We start from the raw sequence: 24,490 nt of genomic DNA, 5'->3' as shown, positions 1-24,490 counted from the left end.
TCTCTGCGTTCAGTATGAAAATTGCTAATGAGCAGAATGACTGGATGTCTATGGGAACAGCTAGCATCCTGGAGACTTCCAGCCTAGCTTAATTTCCATCCCTGTACATACATACATACATGCTAACCCCCCTGTTATTGGTAATGGTGAGAGTTTAGCATGTCTTGGGGGTATGATCTTGGACCCTCTGTAACTTTCTCACTCACAATTATTCACGATTCATTTAGGATTATCCATAATCATGGTAGCATCCACATTCATGTTGCAGTGTTTAGAAACATATTAGATTCTTATTTACAATAAAAGTGACTCCAAAATGACACAATACATTATTTACCATTAATTTATATTGGGGAAAAAATAATCTGTAATAAAACCAAAACAAAATGCAAATGCAATCAACAAGTCTGTAGAGTAGCAAGCTTGATTTAATCATTGCATGCTAGGAATATGGGACAAATTACTAAACTTTTGACTACTTCATTTATAAGAATCTTTAGGAGGTGTCTATCATTTTGACTCCTACCTTTTTGAGGGAAAAAATATCACTTGTTAAACAAAATCTCTTCCTCTGTGCAATTGTTTTAGTAAAAAATAAAATAATTTATTTTCTACAGTCAAGGGTGTCAACAACTTCGAACCCCACTGTACGCATTCAAAGCTATGTGCCACAAATTTAAGAATGTGTGACATGTTGACGGCAGAGTTTGGGGTCAGCATTAATTTAAACCTGGTACTGTCTGTAAATAATGTTCATACTGCATTCAATGCTCTGTTTCTGCCTGCACAGGTTAAAGAATGGGGGACGCGTTGATGGCAGAGTTTGGCGGCGCAGCTTCCTATCTGCGTAAGTCAGACAAGGAGCGTATGGAATGCCAGACTAGACCCTTTGACATAAAGAGAGAGTGCTATGTGCCAGACCCTGAGGTTGAGTACGTCAAGGCCACAATCACCAGCAGAGATGGGGCTAAAGTCACCGTTGATACTGAGTTTGGAAAGGTAAATATTTTACTATTAAAATTGTTCTTAAAAGATACTTTTGGCCATGTAGTGTATGTGGACACCTGCTCGTCGAACATCTCATTCCAAAATGATTGCCATTAATAAGGAGTTGGTCCCCCCTTTGCTGCTATAACAGCCTCCAGTCCACTGGGAAGGCTTTCCACTAGATGTTGGAATATTGCTGCGGGGACTTGCTTCCATTCAGCATTAGTGAGGTCGGGCACTGATGTTGGGCGATTAGGCCTAGCTTGCAGTCGGCGTTCCAATTCATCCCAAAGGTGTTCGATGGGGTTGAGGTCAGGGTTCTACGCAGGCCAGTCAAGTTCTTCCACACCTATCTCAACAAACCATTTCTGTATGGACCTCTCTTTGTGCATTGTCATGCTGAAACAGAAAAGGGCCTTCCCCAAACTGTTGCCACAAAGTTGGAAGCGCCGAATCATCTAGAATGACGTTGTTTGCTGTACCGTTTAGATGTCCAGTCACTAGAACTAAGGGGCCTACCCCGAACCATGAAAAACAGACCATTATTCCTCCTCCACCAAACTTTACAGTTGGCACTATGCATTCTCCTGGTATCCACCAAACCCAGATTTGTCACTTGGACTACCAGGTGGTGAATCCTGATTCATCACTCCAGAGAACGTGTTTCCACTGCTCCAGAGTCCAATGGCGGCAAGCTTTACACCACTAGAGCTGACGCTTGGCGATGCACATGATGATCTTAGGCTTGTGTGCGGCTGTTCAGCCATGGAAACCTATTTCATGAAGTTCCCGACGAACAGTTTTCGTGCTGATGTTGCTTCCAAAGGAAGATTGGAACTCGGTAGTGAGTGTTGCAACCGAGGACAGACAATTTTTACGAGCTACTCGCATCAGCACTCGCCGGTCTTGTTCTGTAAGCTTGTGTGGCCCACCACTTCGCGATGAGCTGTTGTTGCTCCTAAACGTTTCCCCTTCCCAATAACAGCACTTATAGTTGACCGGGGCTGCGTTAGCAGGGCAAAAATGTGACTTGTTGGAAAGGTGGCATCCCCCCGTTTAAAGTCACTGAGCTCTACTGGAGATTGCATGGCTGTGTGCTCGATTTTATGTACCTGTCAGCAACGGGTATGGCTGAATCCACTAATTTGAAGGGGTGTCCACATAGTTTTATATATACAGTGTATAACAAAGAGCAGAATCCTAACTTGAGATCTTTAACTTTCATGCAAATCAGACATTACATGTCAATTAATAACTTGTGAAAAATCAATATACGATTTGTCTCAAAAGTCAATACCTCTACACCTTGAAAATGAAACAAAATCATTTAATTTGCCCATCTTTCAGACTGTTACTGTGAAGGAGGACGACGTTCACCCCCAGAACCCGCCAAAGTTTGATAAAATTGAGGACATGGCGATGTTCACCTTCCTGCACGAGCCTGCTGTGCTGTTTAACCTCAAAGAGCGTTACGCAGCCTGGATGATCTACGTAAGTCATGCCTGCCTGCTAATATCTCCATTAAATCAAACATTCATTCAAATCAAACTAAATCTGCATCTCCCTCGTCTTCCACAGACCTACTCAGGACTGTTCTGTGTCACTGTCAACCCCTACAAGTGGCTGCCAGTGTACGATCAGTCTGTTGTCAATGCATACAGAGGCAAGAAGAGGACGGAAGCTCCTCCTCACATCTTCTCCATCTCTGACAATGCCTACCAGTACATGTTGTCAGGTAAAATATCACTTTTCATTTACATTGGCATATCAAAAGATTTTTGTGTGATGACACATTTACTGATACTTCTCTTTCAACAGACAGGGAAAATCAGTCTGTTCTTATCACGTAAGTACATCAACCAAAGGTTATATTGATTTGAGGCTATTTATAATTAAGATAAATTCTGAGACGTTTGTATTTTCAATCCCAGTGGAGAATCCGGTGCTGGAAAGACTGTGAACACCAAGAGGGTCATTCAGTACTTTGCCAGCATTGCTGCTGTCAGTGGAAAGAAAAGTGCTGCAGAAGAAAAAAAGGTAAACAGAAAATAGAAGGATGCAAGTAAGACTTTTGTTTTACTTGTCCTGAAAGCTCAAGTCACTTGTCCTTGAAAAGAGTAACAATAAAATAACTATAACGAGGCTATTTACAGGGTGTACCAGTACCGAGTCAATGTGCGCAGGTACAGGTTATGGCCTGTTGAGCCATTTGCGGTTATACAGGAGTGCCGGTGGAAATATATTTTAGGACAACGGATATGACAATGTCATTAATACCTGCTAAATAGTTAACTAGTGAGATAGCCAATTCAAAAGATATTGTGTAGTTTGGCTGGTTATCTAGTTAGCATGTAAATCTTGGTGGGGAAACTCAATAAAAAAAATTGGGATATATGCCAGCAAAGCCACTACACAACACAATACATTAATTGCACTAAAACGGTGACAAACGAGGCCCACAAACTGTTAGGGCCTACATAAAGCTGTCCCGAGAGCGGAGGTTTCTTACATTCAGCCTCATTTACTGCTTTTAAAAAAAACATAGTTGATATGGCTGACTTGCTTAAATAAATGTGGTTTCCACTGACTTCTTGTGGATTTGTGCAACTCGATAAAAAACATTCTTCTTCAATAATGACAAATGCCATTTTGGCTTTTTTAGCCATTATTGAACATTATTACATTTTTGTTCAGTAGATTGTCATCAAAGACTGTCATTCTCTGGATTTACGGTGCTTTCAAGACAACTGGGAACTCTGAAAAAAAACTGGGTTGAATCATGACATCAGGGATCTTTAGGTCGGAAAGTCAGAGCTCTAGAAAGAGATCTAAGTTCCTGACTGGAATTCCGAGTTGGACGACCGTTCAAAACACAATTTCCCAGTCAGAATTAGTTTTTCCCCCAGAGTTCCCAGTTGTCTTGAACACACTGAAGTCGGAGATTTCCCAGTTCTGAGTTCCGAGTTGATTTGAACACGGCAGAATCCATGATGGATTGACAGCATGGCCAATGTATTCAACATTTTGTGGCCTATGGTGTTGCTTGTGAATGTTTATCCTTTAAAGATTGGAAAAGAGACCCTTTCAGACAGATGTTTTAAACCCTTAAACCCAGACTTGGACCACACACCTTCTCCACTGAATAGCAAGCAGAGGAAGCAAAATAGTGATTGTTTTGCATCGCAATTAGTCACTCATTCCTTCCAATTCATTCCTTCCATTGTTGAATTTGCGATTTATGACTTTTTGTGTAATGTTTATGTCCAATGACCGATGAGCACCTATACGTTTTGTGTATAATTTATCTTCATATGACAGAGATTGAAAAGGATATGCCAGTAAATTGTCGACGTGATGATGACTGCTTGTCTAGCTAGCTAGCTAGCTAAGATTTTGAAAGTATGATGTTGACATGATCAGTCCAATCAAAATTACTGTAGATATAACGTGATTTGACATCATTTTATCTTGACTTTGAGCCTTCTTGGACAGGCACATCTAATGTAAATCTATGGTAGCACCCTAGGGGGCTTGAACTACCTAGCTCTCCCTGAAGATTCTGCGATGAGGTAGTGTCCCCATGAGTGACAGAACACAGCCAATCACGACACAACTAGAGAAAATGACCAACGCCTACGCTCTGTGCTTCGCTGGCTGCCCCTTCACCACAGGAAGCACTGAGCTAGGCTGAAACATTTTGGACCTGTCTTACTCAAGAGAACATGTTTGTATCCAGCTTTATTAACTCAATGATATATTTGGGCAAAAAATTTACATTGTTTGCGAACTGATATGTAATGTGAATTAATGCCAAAATGGCATGCAAAATGGGCAAATAAATAAATAAATACGTTAGCTAAACATGTAGGGCTCAAAATAGGTGGGTCTCAGCTGCATTAAATGATGGGTTGCCACTGTATGTTGTATATCATTACTTTACCTGCTGCGCAAATGCCTCTCTCTCTTCTCTGGCAAAGGCCCACTGCACATGCAGGTGATGCAAACAACATGACCCTTCCAGGATTTTCATTGCCGACCAAAATGTTGGTATAATTTCGCAAATAACTCACTAACTAGCAATGTGGCTTTCTCACGACTGCATGATCGAAAGACCGCTCATGCCTGTCAATGAAGGCCTACAATAATTATACTCTGATTTGCTCTGCAGAGATTGGGAGAACAGTGTGCAACACATTGCATCCAGAGGACACTGATCCATGATGACACACATTGTGATTTATTTTTCAGTGATTCTTTTTTCTTGTCCAATACGGACAACTTAAATCTATATTCTTCTTGTCCAACTAATTTTTTTACATTTGTTTTACTTGCCCCGGGCAAGCGGACAAGCGCTGTGTTCATCATTATCGATCCTAAACTAAACATTTTTCATGGCTGGTTGAGCATATCAAATCAAATCAAATTTTATTAGTCACATGCGCAGAATCCAACAGGTGTAAACCTTACAGTGAAATGTTTACTTACGAGCCCCTAACCAATAATGCAGTTTTAAAAAATAAGGATAAGAATAAGAAATAAAAGGAACAAGTAATTAAAAAGCAGCAGTAAAATAACAATAGTGAGACTATATACAGGGGGTACCGGTACTGAGTCAATGTGCGGGGGCACCGGTTAGATGTGGTAATATGTACATGTAGGAAGAGTTATTAAAGTGGCTATACACAGATGATAGCAACAGAGAGTAGCAGGGTTGAAAAAGAGTGGGAGAGAGGAGTGGGGGGCAATGCAAATAGTCTGGAAAGCCATTTGATTAGATGACAAAATCAATTTCTATTCATGGAGTATTTGGTGTTCATTGCAGCATTTTCACACTGTATGGATGTTGGTTTCTAGGGGACGCTGGAGGATCAAATCATCCAGGCCAATCCTGCCCTGGAGGCTTTTGGTAATGCCAAGACCATCAGGAATGACAACTCCTCTCGATTCGTAAGTTTGGTCTTTGTTTGCAGTCAAAGACCATTCAAATCTTATCATAAATGTTAATCTGATCCACTATCTCCTGTATTTGAATTTTATTAGGATAATACTTTTATTAGGATTCCCATTAGTTGATGTCATGACGTCAGCTAATCTTCCTCGGGTCCATCAGCTAATCTTCCCTTTTGGGACTGTATGTATGCAACAGATCTGGGTTTAAATAGTATTTGTTTTATTTCAAATACTTTCAGTGTTTTATTGAGCCTACCAGATAGGTGGGATTTAAAGCCATTCAAGCTCAATCAAGCACACCGGAGGTATTCAAAAAGAAAACAACTACTACTACTTGAACCCAGATCTGGTGTGCTCATTAATCTCTGCTATTGACAATAACTTACAGGGTAAATTCATCCGAATTCATTTTGGAGTCAGTGGAAAACTTTCGTCTGCTGACATTGAGACTTGTGAGTATAATAGTATATTTGCTCAGAATTGAACAGATCTCTTTGACAGGAAACAAATTAATACCAAAAGCACTTTTCAATACTGATCAGATCTTCTGGAGAAGTCACGTGTAACTTTCCAGCTCAAGGCTGAGAGAGACTATCACATCTTCTACCAGATCCTGTCCCAAAAGAAACCAGAACTGCTGGGTGAGTATTAAATCATCAAACTGTGTGCTGAACGGGCTTGAGTTTCATTCTGAATTAAACTGAGAATTTCTGATGAATTCCAATCAAATTCTTATGGTGCAGCCAGCGCATGCAGTGTGCTACCCCTCATTCATAACCGTAAAACTCACAACATAATGTATTGTACTTTATGCAGTAACATTTACTTTGTCCATGAGAAAGTTTAAATTATTTAAATGCCATTTAAGCACACAACATTGACATTTGATGCACGAAAAACAATCTCCAGGTGCAGTTTTAGGACTAATTTGCAGTCCTGTCTATTTATAATATTACTGTTGTTTTGTTTTTTTTGTACAATGCCAACTTTCCTAATAGTATGTTATGTCATGGCTTATTCCACAGCCTGAACACACATTAAACTGTGCTGTTTGATTATTTTCAGAGATGCTACTCATCACCAGCAATCCCTATGACTATGCCTTCATCTCCCAAGGAGAGATTACTGTAACTTCCATTAATGATGCAGATGAGCTAATGGCTACTGATGTGAGTAAAACATGTTCATACTGTATACACTGAGTGTCAAATATATAGGAACACCTTCCTAACATTGAGTTGCATCCCTTTTGCCTTCAGAACAGCCTACAATTTGTTGGAGGATGGACTCATGGAATCAACAAGGTGTCAAAAGTGTTCCACAGGGATGCTGGCCCATGTTGAATCCAATGCTTCTGAAAGTAGTGTCAAATTGGCTGGATGTCCTTTGGGTATTCTTGAAAAACACGGAAGACTGCTGAGTGTGAAAAACCCAGCAGCAGTTGAAGGTCTTGACACAGTCAAACCAGTGCGCCTGGCACCTACTACCATACCCCGTCCTAAACGCACTTAAATATTTTGTCTTGTCTATTCACCCTCTGAATGGTACACATACACAATCCATGTTGTTCCAAGGCTTAAAAATCATTATTTAACCGGTCTCCTCCCCTTCATCTACACCGATTGAAGGTGACATTAATAAGGGATGAAATTTTTCACTGAAATCACCTGGTCAGTCTATTTCATGGAAAGAGCAGGCGCTCCTAATGTTTTGTACACTCACTGTATGTGGTAATAATCCACTTGTATCCAACTCTCTCTCTCCAATACAAAAACAATGGCTTTTATTTCGAAACTAGGATGCCTTTAATGTGCTTGGATTCTCTCAAGAAGAGATTAATGGCATTTATAAGCTGACTGGGGCCATCATGCACTACGGCAACCTGAAGTTCAAGAATAAGCAGCGGGAGGAGCAAGCAGAGGCAGATGGCACTGAGGGTGAGCACCGATTAAAAACCTCTCACTTTAACAAAAAGTAATGTCTGAAAAATCTGACGGTCAGATTGCCTCCTCCAACCATAAAACTTTGCCTTTCCAGATATTGACAAAGCCGCATATCTGATGGGCCTGAACTCTGCTGACCTGGTCAAGGGGCTGTGTCACCCAAGGGTCAAAGTAGGAAATGAGTGGGTCACCAAAGGTCAGAGTGTCGACCAGGTGAGTCTCAAGAAAGTTGTACATTTCCAGGAGATAAACATTTTGAGCATAAAACTTGTTTAGAGTTGCTAATATTTTCATGCCTGTGATTCCCCATTGACGATGCTTTTTAGTCCAGGGCCTGATCTGTGTCTGGGAAACTGTCCCTATGCGTTTATGTGGAGCCTACGTTTGGCAAATTATTTTCTCAATATTTTGTAGGTGTACTACTCCATTGGTGCACTGTCAAAGAAAATTTACGAGAACATGTTCCTCTGGATGGTGATAAGAATCAACCTTTCACTGGACACAAAGAACGCTCGCCAGCACTACATTGGTGTGCTGGACATTGCTGGCTTTGAGATCTTTGATGTGAGTGATTTGATAAAACGCCACGTCATGAAACGATTCATCTAAAACATTACAGCTGACAAAATAAAGTAACTGTAAACTTCTATTTCAGTTCAACACCTTTGAGCAGCTGTGCATCAACTTCACTAATGAGAAGCTGCAGCAGTTCTTCAACCACCACATGTTTGTGCTGGAGCAGGAAGAGTATAAGAAAGAGGGCATCGTCTGGGAGTTCATTGACTTCGGCATGGACTTGGCTGCCTGCATTGACCTCATTGAAAGGGTCGGTGTCTTCAGTTTCGCAGTAGTTTAATATATATGATTGAATCTGATTTCAAACATCACAAGGGCAATCTTCCTAAATGTGTTTCAACAACAACTTATTCTCATATTTATTCACTATGCTTTTGCCTTAGTATTCATTTATTTTCATTCATTTTCCCCTTTCAGCCCATGGGTATCATGTCCATCCTTGAAGAGGAGTGCATGTTCCCCAAGGCCAGTGATTCTACATTCAAAGCTAAGCTGTATGAGAACCATCTGGGCAAAAATGCATGCTTCCAGAAGCCTAGGATTATTAAGGGTAGACCAGAGGCCCATTTCTCCCTGGTTCACTATGCTGGCATTGTTGACTACAACATTGGTAACTGGCTGGTGAAGAACAAGGACCCGCTGAATGAGACTGTGGTCGGACTGTTCCAGAAGTCAAGTCTTAAGTTCCTGGCCAACCTCTTTGTGAGCTATGCTGGAGCAGAAGGAGGTACTATGTGTTTTTATCGGCAAAGACTACAAACCACTAAAATAAATACAAATGTACATGACAATAATATATTTCATTGATATCATTATTATCCAGGTGCTGAAGAAAAAGCGGCTGGAGGAAAGAAGAAGAAAGGCTCTTCCTTCCAGACTGTGTCTGCATTGCACAGGGTAAATCTGACTTTAAATCAATATACTTCTGATGTTTTTAAATGGCAGAAAATAACAAATGTATTATATTTGTGCTAAATCTGACATGTCAGTTTGTTGTGGATTGGCATGTTAGCATTAAATGCTCTTTTGACTCGTGAGGTACTGAAAGTAATTTATGGAAAATTCTACATTTGACACACTCACAGGAGAACTTGGGTAAACTCATGACCAACTTGAGGTCTACTCACCCCCACTTTGTGCGTTGCCTCATCCCCAACGAGACCAAGACTCCTGGGGCCATGGAGAATCCTCTGGTCATGCACCAGCTGCGCTGTAACGGTGTGCTGGAAGGCATCAGGATCTGCAGAAAGGGCTTCCCCAACAGGATCCTGTATGCTGACTTCAAACAAAGGTACAAATTATTATGCATTTCCTGTCCAAAATAAATTCAACTGTTTACCTATTAAGGTGTTCCATTTTTGAAGATAATTGCTTTCTGATTTAAATTCAGATACCGCATCCTCAATCCAAATGCTATCCCTGAGGGTCAGTTCATTGACAACATGAAGGCAGCAGAAAAACTGCTGGGCTCTCTGGACATTGACCACACCCAGTACAGATTAGGACACACTAAGGTACGTTCTCTAAATAGATGAAAAACAATAGCAGCAATTACAGGGTCCAAGCATAATATTACGAATACAACACCATCAGGTCAACCGGAGCAATGTCAATTGCTGATACACCACTGATCATGCTAACTACATATCATCTGTCTCTAGGCTAAATGGATCAAGTCAAGAGATACAAATATATACTTGGTGTAGCGCCACCATGTAGTAAATCCAGATCTGGCTACATATAAAATATTAAAAGCATTGTGCACATACTGTTTGAGATAGACTGTGCCAAATGTTTTAAATCTTGGTCAACATGCTGGGTTTGAGGTTGTAAAATCAATTTCTCATTCTAGGGCCACCTTATGGTCAATTTGTACCTGTTTCGCATAGAGGCAAGACATAAACAATCAAAACATGACTATAAACATGGGGATAACACATTCAAGTTATTTGTGGTCAACTGGCAGAAAAATACAATCCTACGAAATACAAGACGATCCAACCACCACATTATGACCTTTGTGTATCGTTAGGTGTTCTTCAAGGCTGGTCTCCTGGGTACCCTTGAGGAGATGAGAGATGACCGTCTCGCTCTTATCATCACTGGCCTCCAGGCCCGATCACGTGGTCTTCTTGCCAGAATTGAGTTCCAGAAAATTGTTGACCGCAGGTTGGAATAAGAATAGATAAAACTTCTGCAGACAATATGGTGGAGGTGGAAAAGGGTGTATAAAAAGCTACTTCTATTCCATTTCACAGGGATGCCTTGCTTGTGATCCAATGGAACATTCGTGCCTTCATGGGTGTCAAGAATTGGCCCTGGATGAAGATGTACTTCAAGATTAAACCTCTGCTGAAGTCAGCAGAGACTGAGAAGGAGATGGCCAACATGAAGGAAGAATTCCTGAAGCTTAAAGAGGCTTATGCTAAAAGTGAAGCCCGTAGAAAGGAGCTGGAAGAGAAGATGGTCTCCCTTATCCAAGAGAAGAATGACCTGCAGATAGCTGTCCAAACTGTGAGTAATTTTTACTGCACTACAGTTACATTTCTGCACTCACATCCTTTCTAAAAATTGCCTTAGTTAACTAGAGAAATGTAAAAACAGAGAAAGAGGAGACATGATTTGCTAAATAGGTATGTACAATCAGTGGAGCATTTGTAGTCTCCAAATATTTTGCCACCAAACAAACTTCTGAGCTTTGGAGAATTTGATATACTTACAATATATTGACACATTCACAGTCAGAAGACACTATTGGTGATGCTGAAGAGAGATGCGAGAGTCTGATCAAGAGCAAAATCCAGCTTGAGGCCAAAGCCAAAGAGCTGACAGAAAGACTGGAGGATGAGGAGGAGATGAATTCAGAGCTGACTGCTAAGAAGAGGAAGCTGGAAGATGAGTGCTCAGAACTCAAGAAAGACATTGATGATCTGGAGCTCACTCTGGCTAAAGTGGAGAAGGAAAAGCATGCCACAGAGAACAAGGTAAAAGTTGTTCTTCATTCATTGTTAAAACTCCAATTGATTGTTTTGGATGAAAGCGTAATGACATTGTTTCCTTAGGTTAAAAACCTGACTGAAGAGATGGCAGCTCTGGACGAAATCATTGCCAAGCTGACCAAGGAGAAGAAGGCTCTGCAGGAGGCTCATCAGCAAACGTTGGATGACCTGCAGAGTGAGGAGGACAAGGTCAACACGCTGACCAAGGCCAAAGCCAAACTGGAACAGCAAGTTGATGATGTGAGTACCAAATACGAAATAAAAAATGACAACAAAGTAAGTAATATTCTAAAATAGGCTACAATAGAATATTGTTTGATATATCCTTCATCAGCTTGAAGGGTCTCTGGAGCAAGAGAAGAAGGTGAGGATGGACCTTGAGAGAGCCAAAAGAAAGCTGGAAGGAGACTTGAAATTGACCCAGGAGAGCCTAATGGACCTGGAGAACGACAAGCAACAAATGGAGGAGAAAATGAAGAAGTAAGATCATAGATCAAAAAATGCTTATAGAATATTATTCAGTAGAAAATGCTTTCTCAAAAAGCATGTTCTTCTCAATAGGAAGGACTTTGAAATGAGCCAACTCAACAGCAAGATTGAGGATGAGCAGGCCATGAGTGCCCAACTCCAGAAGAAACTGAAGGAGCTGCAGGTATTTCAATAGCATTATTGAAAAGGGAATCTTTCTGTTACACTTGCAGAGTTGTAAAGTAACGAATTACAACTACTCTCGTTAATGCAATTGAGTAGCTTTTCCAAGTATTTTTCAAAGTCAGTAATTTTATTCTAGTTGAGTGAAATGTTGTGTAACAGTATTCTACTAAGTAAAATATTTAAGTAATCCTTAAACCCCTGATTTTAATTGCTTTGCATGTTTCATTTATTTTTAAAATGTTGCCTTGTTGAAACTCATAAAATAAACTAACTTAGATCCTACTGTACATTCATTTTCTCGAGTACTTTTTCAATTTAATGCATGGAAATTATGTGTAACAACATTCAGATAATTAGCTAATTTTGCTAAGGTTATCAAGCTTAATGAAGTAATCAGAGTACTTTTTAAATGATCTACCATTTACTTTTACTTGAGAGGGATAATTCAGTACTCTTTCCACCATTGTACACTTGACACTTGTTCTGTAAATCGTAATTCCCTCCATTTCAGGCCCGCATTGAGGAGTTGGAGGAAGAGCTTGAGGCTGAGAGAGCTGCCCGTGCCAAGGTGGAGAAACAGAGGGCAGACTTGGCCAGAGAGCTGGAGGAGATCAGTGAGAGACTGGAGGAGGCAGGTGGAGCCACTGCTGCTCAGATTGAGATGAACAAGAAAAGGGAGGCTGAGTTCCAGAAGGTGCGCAGAGACCTTGAAGAGGCTACTCTGCAGCATGAGGCTACAGCTGCCTCTCTGAGGAAGAAAAATGCTGACAGTGTGGCTGACCTGGGAGAGCAGATTGACAACCTTCAGAGAGTGAAGCAGAAGCTGGAGAAGGAGAAGAGTGAGCTCAGGCTGGAGCTGGATGATGTGGTCTCCAACATGGAGCAGATTGTGAAGTCCAAAGTATGTGGTATCACTAAGAAATAAAAAAAATGTGTTATCTATACATGCTTTTTAATGATGGAATCTAGTGACGGTGTTCTGTCATTCAAAAAACAAATGTGTTTTTAGACAAACTTGGAGAAAATGTGCCGCACTCTGGAGGACCAGATGAGTGAATACAGGACGAAAGCTGAGGAAGGACAGCGATCCATCAATGATTTCACCATGCAGAAAGCAAAGCTTCAAACTGAGAATGGTATATTAACTAAAAACCTGGACATTCACATGAACAGCAACAACAAATAACCAAATAAGTAATATCATTTGAAATAATTAGAATTGCATTAAAACAGGTGAACTTGCCAGACAGCTGGAGGAGAAGGACTCTCTGGTCTCCCAACTGACCAGAGGTAAGCAGTCCAACGTTCAGCAGATTGAAGACCTCAAGAGACAACTGGAGGAGGAAGTCAAGGTATTTATACTAAAAATGCAGTGTCAATAATCAACTTCATTTAACCTCCGGCATAATTTGATTCTTTACAAAATGTCCTTACCAGGCAAAGAACGCACTTGCCCATGCAGTGCAGTCTGCTCGCCATGACTCAGACCTGCTGAGGGAGCAGTATGAGGAGGAGCAGGAGGCCAAGGCTGAGCTGCAGCGTGGCATGTCCAAGGCTAATGCTGAAGTGGCTCAGTGGAGAACCAAGTATGAAACCGATGCCATCCAGAAGACCGAGGAGCTTGAAGATGCAAAGTAAGGATGTTTTCATACTTTTAAGGCTATTCAACCTTGGCTGAATTAGTGACACACAAAAGTACATGAATGATACTTGTATTACGTGATATAGAGTGCAATTGGAAAGTATTCTGACCCTTTGACTTTTCCCACAATTTGTTACGTTACAGCCTTATTTTAAAATGGATTAAATTGTCTTTTCCCCTAATCAATCTACACACAATAGCCCATAACGACAAAGCAAAAACAGGTTTTTAGAAATTAATAACAAAAAAATGACTGAAACATCAGATTTACATTAATATTCAGACCCTTTACTCAGTACTTCGTTGAAACACCTTAGGCAGCGATTACAGCCTTGAGAATTCTTCGGTATGACGCTACAAGCTTGACACACCTGCATTTGGGGAGTTTCTCCCATTCTTCTCTGTAGATCCTCTCAAGCTCTGTCAGGTTGGATGGGGAGTGTTGTTGCGCATTTATTTTCAGGTCTCTCCAGAAATGTTCGATCAGGTTCAAGTCCGGGGTCTGGCTGGGCAAATCAAGGACCTTCAGAGACTTGTCCCGAAGCAACTCCTGTGTTGTCTAGGCTGTTTGTTTAGGGTCATTGTCCTGTTGGAAGGCGAACCTTCGCACCAGTCTTAGGTCTGAGCGCTCTTGAGCAGGTTTTCATCAAGGATCTCTCTGTACTTTGCTCCGTTCATCTACCCCTCAATCCTCACTAGTCTCCCAGTCCCTGCCGCTGAAAAACATTCCACCACGATGCTTCACCGTAGGGATGGTGCCAGGTTTTCTCCAGACTTGACGCTTGGCATTCAGGCCAAAGAGTTCAATCTTGGTTTCATCAGACCAGAGAATCTTTTACTCATGGTCTGAGTCTTTAGGTGCCTTTTGGCAAACTCCAAGCAGGCTGTCATGTGCCTTTTACTGAGGAGTGGCATCCGTCTGGCAATTCTACCATAAAGGCCTGGTTGGTGGAGTGCTGCAGAGATTGTTGTTCTTCTGGAAGTTTCTCCCATCTCCACAGAGGAACTCTGGAGCTCTGTCAGAGTGACCACCGGGTTCTTGGTTACCTACCTACAAAAGGCCCTTCTCCCCCGATTGCTCAGTTTGGCCGGGCGGCCAGCTCTAGGAAGAGTCTTGGTGGTTCCAAACGTCTTCCATTTAAGAATGATGGAGGCCACAGTGTTCTTGGCGTCCTTCAATGCTGCAGATATTTGTTGGTACCCTTCCCCATATCTGTGCCTCGACACAATCCTCTCTCGGAGCTCTACAGACAATTCCTTCAACCTCATGGCTTGATTTCAGCTCTGACATGCACTGTCAACGGTTGGACCTTATATAGACAGGTGTGTGTCTTTCCAAATTACATCCAAACAATTGAATTTACCACAGGTGGACTCCAGTCAAGTTGTAGAAACATCTCAAGGATAATCAATGGAAACAGGATGCACCTGAGCTCAATTTCGAGTCACATAGCAAAGGGTCTGAATACTTAAGTAAATAAGTTATTTCTGTTTTTAATTTGTAAGAAATTTGCTAAAATTGAAGGAAAAAAACGGTTTTGCTGTGTCATTATGGGTTATTGTGTGTAGATTGATGAGGACAATATATAATTTAATACATTTTTGAATAAGTCTGTAACGTAACAAAATGTGGAAAAAGTCAAGGGGTCTGAATACTTTCCGAATGTACTGTACAATCATTAAAAATCAGACAAAAGCAGAAAAAAAATCAGACAAAAATCAGAAAAAAGGCAGATGTCTTAATTCTCATCTATGTCAATCCAGGAAGAAGCTGGCTCAGCGTCTGCAGGATGCAGAGGAAGCTGTGGAAGCTGTTAATGCTAAATGCTCCTCACTGGAGAAGACTAAACACAGACTCCAGAATGAGATTGAAGACCTCATGGTGGATGTGGAGAGATCCAATGCAGCTGCTGCCGCTCTGGACAAAAAGCAAAGGAACTTCGACAAGGTAAGAAAATAAATGGTATACTCAAGTCCTATTAGCCTTCATTATAGTACATGATAGGGGCAGCAGGTAGCCTAGTGGTTAGAGAAGTGGGCCAGCAACATCAGACTGGAAAACCTGGTGAGAAGTGAGCTGGTAACCGGAGGTTTGCTGATATCATCCTACCATCGTCTAGAGTTGTGCCCTTGAGCAAGGCACTTAACCCCCTATAATTGCTTCAGGGGCGCAGTACTGCGGCTGACCCATTGCTTCCTGCCCCTGTGTGTCTCAGGGGCTTGGGTTGTGAGCGTCTTTCTTCTGTAAGTTAATGGACAATAAAGTACATCTTATCCTAATCATATACTGTATTGAAACCACTTACGTTTCCAGGTCCTGGCTGAGTGGAAGCAGAAGTTTGAAGAGGCTCAGACTGAGCTGGAAAGCTCCCAGAAAGAGGCCAGATCTCTCAGCACTGAACTCTTCAAACTCAAGAACTCTTATGAGGAATCTCTGGATCATCTAGAGACCATGAAGAGGGAGAACAAGAACCTTCAAGGTCAGAGCATATGCATTATTAGACTAAGTATCTTAGTACAGGGGTTCCCTATGCCGTGCCCACGTTTCATGGGGGGGCACGGGACCTTCCTTGATTTGAAGGGCACAATTCACAATTGTTACACTGATCTAAAACAACGCATACATCCGCAATGCTTTAGGCTAGAAAACAAGTAGAAACAGCCAGAGAAAGGCACAACTCAGATGCACATGGGAAAATATTTGGTTGTCTCTATAACATTCCGAAGCTGAGCTATGACCTTCTAAAGTCGAGGAGTTAAAGAAATTGTACTTTGTTTGGGAAGTCATCTTCAGGGATGCAAACTGGTAAGGGCCCAAAAAGGTGCCACATTTTTTTTGCACAGAAACATGCTGCTTAAAATGAAGTCTAGTCTAGTGACTTTCAGGCTGGATCCCTTCTTGAAATGCAGGTTTAAACTGTGTACTAATTAAACAACAAAGATTATTATCGACATGATCAGTCTCTGTGTAAACTAAAATGTGGTTAATGTGAACCTAACTCATAGCTAAAAATGTTAAGGAAAGCTATCAAATGTTATTTGTTGCCTAGACTTTATCGCAAATGACACTCAAGTCCACAGAATAAACAATACACTGATATTAGAGTTAGACATGACAGCCTTTATAATAGAACGCATGTGACCACACACACACAATAAATATTGCACTTGGGAAAAAAACATCTTAAAGTACAAACATCCATTCTATTTCTGCTCTATTACAGTGACTACGATTATAGTCACAGTGGTCTAAGGTACTGCATCGCAGTGCTAGAGGTTTCACTACAGACCCTGGTTTGATCCCAGGCTGTGTCGTAGCCAGCCGCAACAGGGAAACCCATGACGCGGTGCACAATTGGCCCTGCGTCATCCGGATTAGGGGAGGGTTTCGCCAGCCGGGATGTCCTTGTCCCATCGCGCTCTAGCGACTCCTTGTGGCGGGCTGGGTACATGCATGCTGCTTTTGGTCGTCAGTTGTATGGTGTTTCCTCCGACACATTGGTGCGGCTGGCTTCCGGGTTAAGCGAGCAGTGTGTTAAGAAGCAGTGCGGTTTCGCTGGGTCTTGTTTAAGGACGCATGGCTCTCGACCTTCACTTCTCCCGAGTCCGTATGGGAGTTGCAGCGATGGGACAGTACTCTAACTACCAATTGGATATCACAAAAAAGGGGTAAAAAGTAAAAACAAAACAAATATATAACGTTCACTGAGTAAAACATAAAATACTCACAAAAGTGTCACAGTATGTGAAGTTCAACACAACAAAAGCAATATCTTTGGGCTACACTGCGTGTTATTACATTGTACACTTTCTGACTGTGTACATCTGTTCTACGATGTGCCAGTAGAGCATGATACCCTTTGTTGGCATAATTGATCTCTTTCAGGCAGAGGGTACACCTGGCATATCCCTTTTAATCCACCTTATTGAAAAAGTGAGAAAGAGGAAAAGTGTATGGTGTTCCTTTCACCTCTATAGTGGCTTCCTGCTTAAGCCAGGCCCAGCTCCAGCAACACTTGATCCCTGAATCCACTTGTTTAACAAGCAATGCCTCATTTACACCTAATTTTCTCATTCTGAAAATTAACCAGATGGAAAACATTAGTTTATAGATAGTAGTGTTTGTTAGCTAGTTAACATTTCACCCATATTACCAGTGTCCAGTGAGCAACAAACGTTATAGCTTGAGAAATGGCAAGGAGTTGTATACCAGTTAATAGTATAGCCAACTTAATTGGTTCCTTGAGCTAACGTTACCTCATCTGATGTTGTAACGTTAGCTTGTGACTTTGTTAGCCAGCTAATTTTCACACCATAAAGTAAATTATTCGATCAGCTAAGTTAGCTCAAGTTGCTCAACATTTCTCTGGCTAGCTAAGGGAGAATTCGATACAGCTACTGTAGCTATATACTTAACAATGTTAACAATTCTTGCTCCCTCACCTCAAACTTTCCAAATGCCAGTTGTTTTTTGGTTACAGCTCATGAAGTACGCTTCATCACCTTCTCCAGGCTTCTCACCTACCTCTTCGTTGTCGTTCATGGGACGCGCTGCTGCTGCTGTAACTGCTGCTGTAACTGCTGCTGTAACTGCTGCTGTAACTGCTGCTGTAACTGCTGATGTAACTGCTGATGTAACTGCTGATGTAACTGCTGATGTAACTGGCAAACTGTCTTTCCAGAGCGCGTGCTGCTGGCTGAGCCTTGCATACAGCCAGTATTGCTCCAAACGCGCATCCCTCGTTCGCTTAAAGTCAGTTGTGACCAAAAAGTGCATATTGGACAAAAACATTTATAAAAAATTATCCTCCGATCTATACAAATCAAGTATGTTACTTATTTTGGATTCAAAACGAATTTCGCCGAAAGGTGACTAGTTTGCAACCCTGTAAATGTGTGACTCTGTCACTATCAATTGATCTATTCACTTTCTGTAAAAGAGAATATGTATACATAAATTACGTTTATATAAATTATCATTATAAAACATATTTGGTAGCGGAATATCATTTGGAGAAATTGGGTCAATTTATTATCCTTCTTCTTCTTCTCCTTCTTATCACTAAAGAGCATGACCTAGACCTAGAAAATCAACAACATTAGAGATAACAAATATTCTGATGTACAATTACATTTTTCCACAGAGGAAATTTCTGACTTGACTGAGCAACTTGGTGAGGGAGGAAAGAGCATCCATGAGCTGGAGAAGATCCGTAAACAGCTGGAGCAGGAGAAGGCTGAGATACAGTCAGCTCTAGAGGAAGCTGAGGTAAGAATAGAAAACATTTACTGATAGTGAAAGTACCAGAATTGAATTGTAAAATATTCTCAACTATGGGTGGCTGTGTTCTCATAGGGCTCCCTAGAGCATGAGGAGGGCAAGATCATGAGAGCACAGCTGGAGTTCAATCAGGTCAAAGCTGACATTGAACGGAAGCTAGTGGAGAAGGATGAGGAGATGGAGATGAATAAGAGGAACCAGCAGAGAGTGGTGGATACCCTGCAAAGCTCCCTGGAGTCAGAGACTCGCAGCAGGAATGAAGCTCTCAGGCTGAAGAAGAAGATGGAGGGAGATCTCAATGAGATGGAGATCCAGCTCAGCCAGGCTAACAGGCAGGCAGCAGAGGCCCAGAAGCAACTTAAGGGTCTTCATTCACATCTGAAGGTAATACTTCCACACCATTGTGAATTAAAAACATTGCTTGTGCCTTCACAAAAAGCCAAACCACACCGTAAAACAATAAATATAGTAAAATCATAAATTCTCTCTACAGGATTCTCAAATGCAGCTGGATGATGCTCTTCGTGGCAATGATGACCTGAAGGAGAACATTGCTATTGTAGAGAGACGCAACAACCTGATGCAGGCTGAACTGGATGAGCTGAGAGCCATGGTGGAGCAGACGGAGAGAGGCCGCAAACTGGCTGAGCAGGAACTGCTGGATGTTAGTGAAAGAGTTCAGCTCCTGCACTCACAGGTAAGACGGTAATAGATAACAATTTGTGTTCTCCTTAAAATGTCTGCGATTTGAGACTTGAGGTTATATTAAAAGTAATTTGTCATATATATGTGTAGAACACCAGCCTGTTGAGCCAGAAGAAGAAGCTAGAGGGTGACACATCCCAGCTTCAGAATGAAGTGGAGGAGGCTGTGCAGGAGTGCAGAAACGCTGAGGAAAAGGCCAAAAAGGCCATTACCGATGCTGCCATGATGGCAGAGGAGCTGAAGAAGGAGCAGGACACCAGTTCTCATCTGGAGCGCATGAAAAAGAACATGGAGCAGACCATCAAGGACCTGCAGCACCGCCTGGATGAAGCTGAACAAATTGCAATGAAAGGTGGCAAGAAGCAGATCCAGAAGCTGGAGTCCACAGTAAGTGTCTGAGGCCCAGCTACATAATCTTCTATTAATTCCAAATATTTTTTCATATTTCTAGCTTTAATATTAAAAGCAGTGGTAACTAACAACGTAATTGGAAGTAGTGTGTTAACATCCATCATGTCTTTCTAGGTGAGGGAGCTAGAGAGTGAAGTGGAAATGGAGCAAAGGAGGAGCAGTGATTCTGTGAAAGGTGTCCGTAAATATGAGAGACGCATCAAGGAGCTCACCTACCAGGTACATCATATATTTTAATTTGACAGTGCACTATTAACATGCTAAGAATCAAATGTAAGATATACAAATGACCATTTTTTCCTTTCTTTTTGGCTACAGACTGAGGAAGACCGTAAGAATTTGTCCCGTCTTCAGGACCTGGTGGACAAACTGCAGCTGAAGGTCAAATCCTACAAGAGAACTTCAGAGGAGGCTGTAAGTAGAAAACGTTCCACCAACTGATACATCTGTAATTCTCAAATAGTTGTTTGTTAAAAACTTAAATCATACTTAAAACATTTCACAGGAGGAACAAGCCAATTCTAATTTGGGCAAGTTCCGCAAGATTCAGCATGAACTGGATGAGGCAGAGGAGAGGGCTGATATTGCTGAGTCTCAGGTTAACAAGATGAGAGCCAAGAGTCGTGATTCCGGCTCCAAGGTCAGTAAAGTTACTTTTTCAAGAGCCCGAAAGGATCATTGCAAACATCCCATGTACTGTAGTGTTCCCATGTAGATGGCAAAAACCGAAACTTTTAATAGCTCTAAGGCATATTACATCAAATAGCTATTCATATTATCGTTATTTATGTTCCTGTTTTTTTAGAGGAGTTCCCCTTTAATTTAATTGTGTCTCATCCTAAAATTGTTTTAGATTACTCCTTGAATTTGTGCCACAAACAGGTTTAACAATTTTCTGCAGTACATCATGTAGTTGAAGAGCAATAATGTATTAAACATTGTAGGAAAACAAATAAATGTATTGCCCAAGATTATCATAATCAGTAAGAAAATCCATCAGTGATTCGTATTTTCCTTAAACTTTTTGAAGAGGCAATGCAGGAATGCACCTTTCTTTGTGTGCGTGTTTGTCTACCACTTTGTGTAGCTGTTAGCGATGATGCTAATAATGATAACTGTTTTCTGGTAGATGGAAAGGGTTTCCCAAAAGCCTTCTCAATTAAATGCTAACTACACAGTAAGCCTACCTGGTATCATGATATCATGATTATTTGCATCAATCCAGTGGAGATTTGTTTAGCAAACTCTGCAATTACATGTGTGGTACAGAAACACCACTAACCAAACAAGTCTCTTGCTGGTGCCCAGTTGAATTAAATGGTATCTACACCCAAAAATGAAAATGTATTAGATTTTTTCCAGACCTCAAAAGTGGTCTCCTGATGTAGTTAAACCATTGTTGTGGACTTAGAACATTCAATTTAGTTGTTTTTCTATTAAAAATGTGCATTTAAAAAATAAAATAAAAATTGAAAAAAAAAAACGGGGAAAAAACAGAAACCTGGATAGACAAAATGGAAAATACAGAATTTGGGGAAAAACAGAATTAGGCAAGAAATTGAACAGATTTCATAGGGCCCCAACTTATTTTTTTGTGTCCATTGAATTCTTTAATTGGAAATAATTACTCTAATAAATGTTTTGTAAACTCTTGAGTGTATTACACAGTAAGGTAAATCAGGTACTTGTTTAGTATCTGTATAGGGACAGCATGATGTTCATATTGTATTCCATACCAGGAGGGGTTGCGTTAATGCAGAATTCTGCGTTTTCACAGAGAAAAAAAGTACAAAACGCTTTTGTAAACGTACTGTAGATCTAAAATGTTTCTTATTGCCATTTCTGCTCAGCTTCTGACTAATGTTGTGCTTCAGTTGCACTTCCCCACTCAGATAAGAAATCCTTGCTCATGTCGTTAGACCAATCAAATTCCTGCATTCACTAATAGGCATTCTATCAGCAGATAGCACTCTGACTGATGTGTAGCTACTTTTCTCCGATACTTTTCTCTGTGTACTTTACTCTGGTAAAATGCAAGATTAACAAAACATTACGAAATACAGTTGGCTACATTCCTTCTATGATAAACACGAGAAATATGATGACCATGCATCGTTTTTGCAAAAAATACCTAATTTACTTGTTTAGCTGCTACCCAAAATAGCATTGCACTTCTGTTGTCATCTGAAGTTTTTTTTTACCTTTGCAAGTCAGTTAAGAACAAATTCTTATTTACAATAACGGCTTACCCCAGCGACGCTGGGCCAATTGTGCGCCACCCTATGGGACTCCCAAACACGGCCAGTTGTGATACAGCCTGGAATTGAACCAGCGTCTGTAGTGACAACTCTAACACTGAGATGCAGAGCCTTAGAACGCTGCGCCACTCGGGAACTTGAAAATGAAGCTTTTTTTTGCTGAATGTGTAGGAAAGGAAAACTATAGTTGCATGACCCTGATCACTCTATTGAAGCAAAAGAAACCTGTGGACTTTCAATATAAAACACAAAACGAAATGGTTTAAAAGAGATTTTTTTGATGGTCTGATGGTTTTGAAAATACAGATTTCTAAAAACGAATGTAAACCTTTTACCATAATATACATACTGTACATTCCTGTTGAAGTTTCCAACCATATCATTTTAAGGACACAGTATATGGCAGTATAAAATGTTTTCCTTCACACAGTAATATAAAAAAAATACTCATGATCAATCAATCTTCTGTCACAGAAAGGAAAGGATGAAGAGTGAGGTCAAGAGTTGTGATGCCAGCTCCCAGGTCAGTTCTTTCCATCAAAATAATTATATTGATTATAATTTGCAAATTCCCTCATGTCAACTATGTCAACAGCTTCTACCTCAATAGCTTTGTAAGTATTTGATGTCAAACAGCTATACTATCATTCACATGACATATTTTTATATTCACTGAGTGTACAAAACATTAGGAACACCTGCGCTTTCCATGACATAGACTATCCAGGTGACAGCTATGATCCCTTATTTGTGTCCACTTCAATCAGTGTAGACGAAGGAGAGGAGCCCAGTTAAAGAAGGATTTTTAAGCCTTAAGACAGTTGAGACATGGATTGTGTATGTTTGCCATTCAGAGGATGAATGGGAAAGACAAAAGATTTAAGTACCTTTGAACGGGGTATGGTAGTAGGTGCCAGGCGCACCGGTTTGAGTTTGTCAAGAACTGCAACGATGCTGGGTTTTTCACGCTCAACAGTTTCCTGTGTGTATTAAGAATTGTCCACCACCCAAAGGACATCGAGCCAACTTGTCACAACTGTGGAAAGCATTGGAGTCAACATGGTCCAGCATCCCTGTGGAACGAGATTAATTGAGGCTGTTCTGAGGGCAAAAGGGGTTGCAACTAAATATTATGAAGTGTTCCTAATGTTTTGTACATTCATTATAAGACAGAATCAAATATGAATTGGATTATTGTTCACTTTTAACTATTTTTTAAACATTATTTCAAAAGCATAATGGTTTCAGTGTTCACTTTCTGTGCAATGGCAAACAAAACTGTTTTTGTAAATTATTTATTGTAAGATGTAAGATGTGATTGTAAAATTTAAACATAATGGTTCCTTTAAATGAAGAACAGTATTTAATAATAACGTTTTTAGAATATACATAAGTACATTTTGTCAACCTTTATCTATCTTCTTTGTCACAGAAAGGACATGATGAAGAGTGAAGCTCTCGGATGGACCTTTCTGAAAATGTCCTGACTGTAGTGCTTTAGTTTTCTATATTCTCCATGTAACATGAGTAGAATAAAGAATAAACTAAATTTAAAATAGCCCCTATGTGTATTCCTTGTAACATGTTACCTGTACGCCAAAGGTTTTTCCTGTCTGGTATAGACATCTATCAGGGTTGCTGTTGATTCCATTACGAACAGGACATTTTGATAAAATATTTCTGGTATGTTCCATAATCTAATTTGGTTGTTTAACTCAAGTTAACTTCTAATCACATGGCCCAGTGGCATGCTGGACAGAAAGTGACTTTCCCACTAGCACTCGCATTCTATAAAATGTGTTTATCTATTGACATACAGTACTAGTCAAAAGTTTGGACACACCTACTCATTCCAGGGTTTTTCTTTATTTTTACTATTTTCTACATTGTAGAATAATAGTGAAGACATCAAAACTATGAAATAACACATATGGAATCATGTAGTAACCAAAAAAGTGTAAACACATCCAAATGTATTTTATATTTGAGATTCTTCAAAGTGGCCACCCTTTGCCTTGATGGCAGCTTTGCACACTCTTGGCATTCTCTCAACCACACTTTTTGTTTACTACATGATTCCCTAT

At 40.6% G+C, this 24,490-nt stretch overlaps 1 pseudogene; it reads left to right on the top strand.

The window, feature by feature from the left end:
- Nucleotides 1–798: 798 nt before the first annotated feature.
- Nucleotides 799–23,965, top strand: LOC129823015 (myosin-6-like; annotated as a pseudogene).
- Nucleotides 23,966–24,490: the final 525 nt, after the last annotated feature.

Source organism: Salvelinus fontinalis, chromosome 25, assembly GCF_029448725.1.
Source record: "Salvelinus fontinalis isolate EN_2023a chromosome 25, ASM2944872v1, whole genome shotgun sequence".
Classification (NCBI taxonomy): domain Eukaryota; kingdom Metazoa; phylum Chordata; class Actinopteri; order Salmoniformes; family Salmonidae; genus Salvelinus; species Salvelinus fontinalis.
Note: the sequence above shows the minus strand (reverse complement) of the source record. Positions and strands in the feature narration are given on the sequence as shown.